At 47.6% G+C, this 7,010-nt stretch overlaps 1 pseudogene; it reads left to right on the top strand.

Moving 5' to 3' along the window:
• The first annotated feature begins 2,858 nt into the window (after positions 1-2,858).
• Positions 2,859-7,010, top strand: part of LOC101354496 (serine/threonine-protein kinase MARK2 pseudogene) — a 36,401-nt pseudogene continuing 32,249 nt past the window's right edge.

Below are 7,010 nucleotides of genomic sequence, written 5' to 3'. Positions count from 1 at the left end.
TGAGACACATCTCTGGAGCCCAGAGCCCACACCTCCCATCTGAGTCCCTCCAGCTGATGCCAGTGGCACTGCTTGAGATGAAGTCCCCATGTTCTGGCCTGGGAACTCCAATCTTGCCCCCCACAGCCCACTCCTTGCCTGCCCTGGGCCCAAGGTGCAGCCCGGGGGGAACAGGCAGACCCCAGACACCCTGGGGCTGGTGGCATCTGACAAGCCTTAGTGAGGGCCTGCGTGTCTGCAGAGACATGTGTAAGGCATTAGCCCCTCATCCTTGGTGTACCTTGGAGGGCCCCTGGGAATTTCTTTTTTAAAAGAAGTAGCTTTTTTGTACTTGAGTGAAGCTCTCTGGAGGCCTCAGGAGAGACATGAAACCTGAGAACAGTAACAAAGCCTCCAGCATCAGAGTCCTGGACTGAGAGCAAAAGCAGATGGCTCCTGGCTGGGGGTGGGAGGCAGAGCTGTGGTTCTGGCTAACAGGGACCTGAAGTCGGGACTCAGTGGCCCCCTTCTCTCTTTCCAGCTCATCATGAGGCTAGGGGAGCTGGGGTGCAGGGTGTGTCTCCTGCCCCCATCCCTGCTCAGTCCACCAGGGAACATGGCTTCTTAGGAACCACAGTAAGTGTGGGACCACACAGGGACCCCGTGGTCATTGGGCTCTGGGTTATGGGCAGCATGAATCCAGAGAGGGTCGAACTGACTGTAGGTGAGACAGAGGGCAAAAGTGAGGAAGGTGGCTGACCTGGGGCTGTGTGGAACCCACCCGCCCACTCATACAGTCTTAGATCCCAGCTGCCCTCTGCCAGATGCCTACTGCAGGTAGGAGACATCAGGAGATTCTTCCCCCCACCATCCTCAAAAAAGAGAGATGGAAGCCACTTACATGCTACTAGCACATTTTGGCACCAAGAATCCATCAAAACGGTTGGCTCCCCCTCACTCCACATCTAAGCCAGCCTTCCTGCCACTTCATTCTCAAACATGAGATACCTCAGCTGGGTGAGGAAAGTCTGCAAAATAAGGCAAAAGGCCCAGATACTTGGGGGGAAAAATGAGTCCAAGGACACAGATTGTCACTCAGTGAAGAGAAGAAAACAAAACAAAACCTCTAACTGCTATCAGACAAAGAACAGGATACCAAGGAAAAAACAAAAGCCACAACAACGCAAGAAGCTGCTCTTGGAAATTAAACATATAATTCCTGCAAGGGAACATACAAGTGCTGGAAGACAAACTTCAGGAAATCTCCTAGTGCATGGAATAAGAGCACAAGAAAACCTAAAACATGAGAGAGAAAAAACAGGAGACAAGGATTAGTTCGGGAGGTCCAACATCTGATCAACTGCAGCCCCAGGAAGGGAGAACAAAAACAAAACAGGAACTGAAACTTAACCTGTTGCTGTCAAGATGGTGCTGACTCATAGTGACACTAGAGGACAGAGTAGATCTGCCCCATGTGTTTTCCAAGGATGTAAATCTTTATGAAGCAGACTGACACGTCTTTCTCACACAGAGCAGCAAGTGGGTTTGAATCACTGACGTTTTGGTTAGCAGCTGAGTGCTTAACCACTGCGCCACCAGGGCTCCTATTAGGAAAGGAGAAAAGAATGGAAATAGGGGAGGAGATAGAATAGAAAATGCCCTGGACCAAAGGCAGAATTGGTGTTCCATTCAGTGACCCTCCAGAATGCAGAGCTGATTGAATGAAAAAAAAAAAAGTCTCAAACTAAGGCAGGTCACTGAGAACTTACAGAGCCCCATGGATAAAGATTTTATCCTTGAGTCCTCCAAACTCAGGAAGATTGTGGAGGGAACAAGCCGGTCCCTAGAGAACTGAGCATCAGGCGTCACTGAACTTCAATAGCACAATGTTAACACAGCCTCAAGTTCTAAGGGAAATGGTTGCAGTATTTATTCCATGTGTCCATCAGAATACAGATATGCTCAGACACTGGAGGACTCAGTGTTCACTTCCCACACACCATTGTTAGAAAGTGATTTGAAGACATGCTCTAACAAAACAGGAGCATACTCCTTTTAGGAGGAAGATCTGAAGTGTACATATTAAGTGGGAGCCACCAATTCCAGGCAGGGAAGGGTGTTCAGAGCACCAAGAGAGAGCACCTCGCAGAGGGGTGAGGGGCCATAAGTACAATTCAGAACTTGGAAAGTTGTGAGAATACGATCAAGGCACTCAGTGGAAGAAAAAAAAAGGCAATCAGAAACTCCAGGATGAAAATAAAAACATAGGAAAAAGGCAGTTTGAAGCATGACTTGGAATTCCCGGGTGGTGCAAACGGTTAACACACTTGGCCAATAACCAAAAGGTTGGAGGTTCAAGTCCACCCAGAAAAGCCTCAGAAGAAAGGCATGGCAATCTACTTCCAAAAAACCAGCCATTGCAAACTGGGAACACAGTTCAACTCTGACACACGTGGGGTTGTCATGAGTTGAACTGCCTCAATCTGCAAGGCACGGTTCTGAGTGGTTTACACTTTAGATCTCAAAACAGTAGGTATGATAAGGACATGTATTTTACAGAGAAACTTAGGCTGAGGAGTTTGACAGGCTCACACCACCTGCAAGTGGTGGGGGTGAGATGGAGACCCGAGCTGTCTGACCTGAAAGCACACACTTGGCCTCGCAGCCTTACACCCACAGATTACACACAAGTCAAGCTGAGCCCGGCATGATGTTGAGCCCCTATAAGGACGTAAAATGAGTCCAGTCTGGCCTCAGGCTGTGCTTAGCATCGCGCACTGATGTCATTGTCCTGAAGGTCTTCACAGTGTTTGCACAGGCCTGAGGACAGTGTGGCTGGACTTGAATAGCCCCTTTGGGTGGCACACCACAGAGTGGTCATGGCCACTGCTTCGCTCCTGGAGGTGGTGTCTCTGCCACCAACTTGGAAGATCCTCATGAATCTGAAGTTACACAGCAGGACGCAAATGTGCCCAGGTGAGTCCAGGGCCACTGGCGGACATGAGGCAAAGGGAAAAGTCAAGCACTGACACTCTCTTTCTTTAAAATATTGCTGCTTTGTTCATCTTGGACTTTTTGCACTACTTCTGATTTTTTAGCATGCTTAATTAGAATATGATTTATCTTGATGACTGATGTTTTTGAGCCCTTTTAGATATTGTGCTGTAGGAGAGTGCCTTGCTCACTTCACCTTGTCACTGGAGTGGACAATGCAAAAGTGGACACTCATTTGTCAGAGGCTGGGGGCAGGAGGGGGCCAGAGTGGGGGCTCAGAAGTGTCACCTCAGATGCAGAGGTGGAAGCACTAGACTTGTGATGTAACTGTATTAAAGAAGTGGGGAGATGGGGTGGTTTCAGGGAGCTGGATTCTTAACTGTCTTCCTAAGAAGTCAGTCCCTATGTGCAACGCTGACAATGAAAGAAGAACCGCGTGGTGGGTTCATTATTTCATGACCTGGGTAATCAGAAAACAGGCCATCATAGACACTGCCCACCAGGGTGGGAGTGGGTTATAAGTCCTTCTTTCCTGTTGGGTGTTTAAGCCAACGAAGTATTACAAAGGAATGCCAGAGAACAGAAATGATGTTCAACAACTTAAGTAAATACATTATGAATTTGAAAATTGAAAGAAGAGCAAAATTAAATGTCAGGTAGGTTTAGGGAAAAAGACAAAAACCTTGATCCTCCTGAGGAAGGGTCAAGAGACAAAGAGGTAATTCCTCCACCTTCAGGACACAGAGAGGCCACGGTGCTTACAAAGGAGAGCGCATCAGACGCCAGGGACAGAGCTTTGGCAGCGTGGAGGCTGGGAGACAGAGGAAGGTGGAGGCTTGTGCGCTGTGTTCGAGTGAGGCCGGTGTGGCTCAGACGTTGGGGCACTGGGACTTCTATGCAGACCTGAGGAGGGGCGGAGGGGGGATTCCAGGCAGTCCTTAGAAAAACTGCTTCACTATGGAACAAGTCCTACTTTCAAGAGAAACTACAGTCCTAGCTAGATAAGCAGTGGTTGGAGGATGGTGCTTTCAGGAGGGTCACTCAGCCTGACCTGACGGGGAGGGGGCCCTCTAACGTGACAGCAGTGTGAGCCCATGTCTTCTGCGGGCAATAACCACCCCTCCCTCCTCAGGCTGGGGCACTGGACCCAATGAAAGTGAACAGCTAGTGGCCTGAGTCTCCTGGGTGTCCCAACACTTGGCCCTACAGGCTGAGAGCAGAGATGTGGTGAGATGGGGGGTGGCATCAGGTGGGGGTGTCCTGGGGGCGGGGCTTATAGGTAGCGCCAGGCAGCAGTGTCTTAGAGTTGGGGAGATCCATGTGCCAGGCAAAAGACATTATTTATTCATTTTTAAGAACGAGGAAACAGAGGCAAAGTAGTCCAGTAGCTTGCTCATGGTCACATAGCTCAGTAACGGGGTTGGTGGGAAATTGACCCCATAAGGTCTCTGCCAGGAGAAATACAGAGGTCCCCAGGGAAAAAGGGGATTTAGCAGCCACGAGGGAAAACGGGTCCAAGACCCACATATCACCCACTAGGAACCCTCCTGTGGGGTCCTTGACCCCTCCTCTCTCCATGGGCAAAGACCTGAGGACTCCAGAGGTCGGGGATCCTTTTGTCCAGACTCCAATGCAAACGATCAAATCCAGATTATTTAAAAAGCTGAGGGTCTCTGCAGAAATTTAAATCACTTCCGAGAAACAGGTCCTATCAGGGCCAGGTGGGGTTTGACTCATAATCTGCACAATTGGAACCCAGGGATTAAAACTGAAAGTCTCAACTCTAGTGGCAGAGAAAAGACCAGTCTTATAGTACCTTGGAGTTATTATTCTTACTACCTTTAAAAAACCAAAAACCCTTTGCCAATACCCACTGATAGCAACCCTACAGGACAGAGTAGAACTGCCCCATGGGGCTTCAAAGGAGTGGCTGGTGGACTCGAACTGCTTTTTGGTGAGCAGCTGAGCTCTTAACCAATGTACCACGAGGCTCCACTGCTACATTTAGGCATCCCAAAACAGAGTTTTAAAAAAACTCAATGTCTCCCTCTTTGCCCTCTTCAGACACGCCATGAGAAAAACATCCTGCTTAGACACAGAAAGATTTAAGAAAGGTTAGGAGGATCATCAGCGTCATTTAATGGGGCCACTCAGAACTGCAGATCTGTGGCTGAGAAATCCCAACCCCTTCTGTCTCTGCCTCTCAGAGACTGTTATTAGCTGCCCATTAGGCTCCACCTCAGGGACACCCTATGTATAATAGAGTGAAAATTTGTTCGGTACTGTGCCATCTTCGTGATCATTGGCATGTATGATTCCTGTTGGGCAATATCATGTTGATTCATAGGGATATCACTGGCTAATTTTCAGAAATAGATCGCCAGGCATTTCTTCCTAGTCTGTCTTAGTCTGGAACACCCACTGAAACCTGTCCACCTGGGTGACCCTGCTGGTATTTGAAATACCACTGGAATAGCTTCCAGTCATCACAGCAACATGTAAGCCACCACAGTACAAAAAAGGGGCTGATGGGTGGGGGCTCAGAGACTAAACCAAAAGAAAAACCAAACCTATTGCTGTTGAGTGGATTCTGACTCAAACAGACACTAAAGGGCAGAGCAGAATTGCTTCATAGTGTTTCCAAGGCTGTAAATCCTTTTTTTAAAAATTGTTGTAGTTTAAATGAAGTTTACATTTCAAGTTAGTCTCCCATTCAAAAATTTATATACTTTGTTATGTGACCCTAATTGCTCTCCGCATACTGTGACACCACACTCCTCTTTCCACCAGATTCCCCATGTCCATTCAACCAGCTCCTAACCCTCTCTGCCTTCCCATCTCACTTGTGGACAGAACCTGCACGTTTAGTCTCTTGTATGTACTTGAGCTAAGAGGCACACTCCTCACAAGTATCACTTTGTGTCCCACAGTCCAGTCCAATCCCTGTCTGAAGAGTTGACCTCAGAAATTGTTTTAGTTCTTGGCTGATAGAGAATCCAGGGGCCATACACTCCAGGGTTCCTCCAGTCTCAGACCATTGTCTGGTTTCCTTACTAGAATTTGAGTTCTGCACCCCACCTTTCTCCTGCTCCATCTGGGACTCTCTGTTGTTTTCCCTGTCAGGGCAGTCAATGGTGGTAGCCAGGCACCATGTAGTTCTTCTGGTCTCAGGTTGATGAAGTCTCTGATTTATGCAGCCCTTTCTGTCTCTTGAGCTAATACTTTCCTTGTGTCTCTGGTGTTCTTCATTCTCCTTTACTCCACATGCTTGGGACCAATTGATGCATATTAGATGGCCACTGGCAAGCTTTTAAGACCCCAGGCACCACTCACCAAAGTAGGATGCAGGACATTTTCTTAATAAGCTTTGTTACGCCAACTGACCTAGATGTTGTCTGAAAGTATGGTCCCTAGACCCCTACCCCTGCAACTCTGTCCCTTAAAGTCTTTGATTGTATTCAGGAAACTTCTTAGCTTTGGTTTAGTCCAGCTGTGCTGATTTCCCCTGTAGTGAGTGCTGTCCTTCCCTTCACCTAAGATAATTCTTGTCTACTATCTAGTTAGTAAATAAGCCTCACCCTCCCTCCCCACCCCTGTAACCATCAAAGAATGTTTTTTTCTGTGTTTAAATCTTTTCTTGAGTTCTTATAATAGTGGTCTTATACAGTATTTGTACTTCTGTGACTAAATTCACTCAGCATAATGACCTCCAGATTCTTCCATGTTATGTTTCACAGCTTCATGGTTGTTCTTTATCATTGCGTAGTATTCCACTCTGTGGATTTGTTTATCCATTCGTCCATTGATGGGCACCTAGGTTGTTTCCATCTGTTTGCTATTGTGAACAGTGCTGCAATGAACATGGGTGTGCATATATCTATTTGTGTGATGGCTCTTATTTCTCTAGGATATACTCCAAGGAGCGGGATTGCTGGATCGTATGGTACTTCCATTACGCGCCAAATCGATTTCCAAAGTGGTTGTACCATTTTACATTCCCACCAACAGTGTATGAGTGTTCCAGTCTCTCCACAACC

Source organism: Trichechus manatus, unplaced genomic scaffold (assembly GCF_000243295.1).
Source record: "Trichechus manatus latirostris isolate Lorelei unplaced genomic scaffold, TriManLat1.0 scaffold00026, whole genome shotgun sequence".
NCBI lineage: Eukaryota > Metazoa > Chordata > Mammalia > Sirenia > Trichechidae > Trichechus > Trichechus manatus.
Note: the sequence above shows the minus strand (reverse complement) of the source record. Positions and strands in the feature narration are given on the sequence as shown.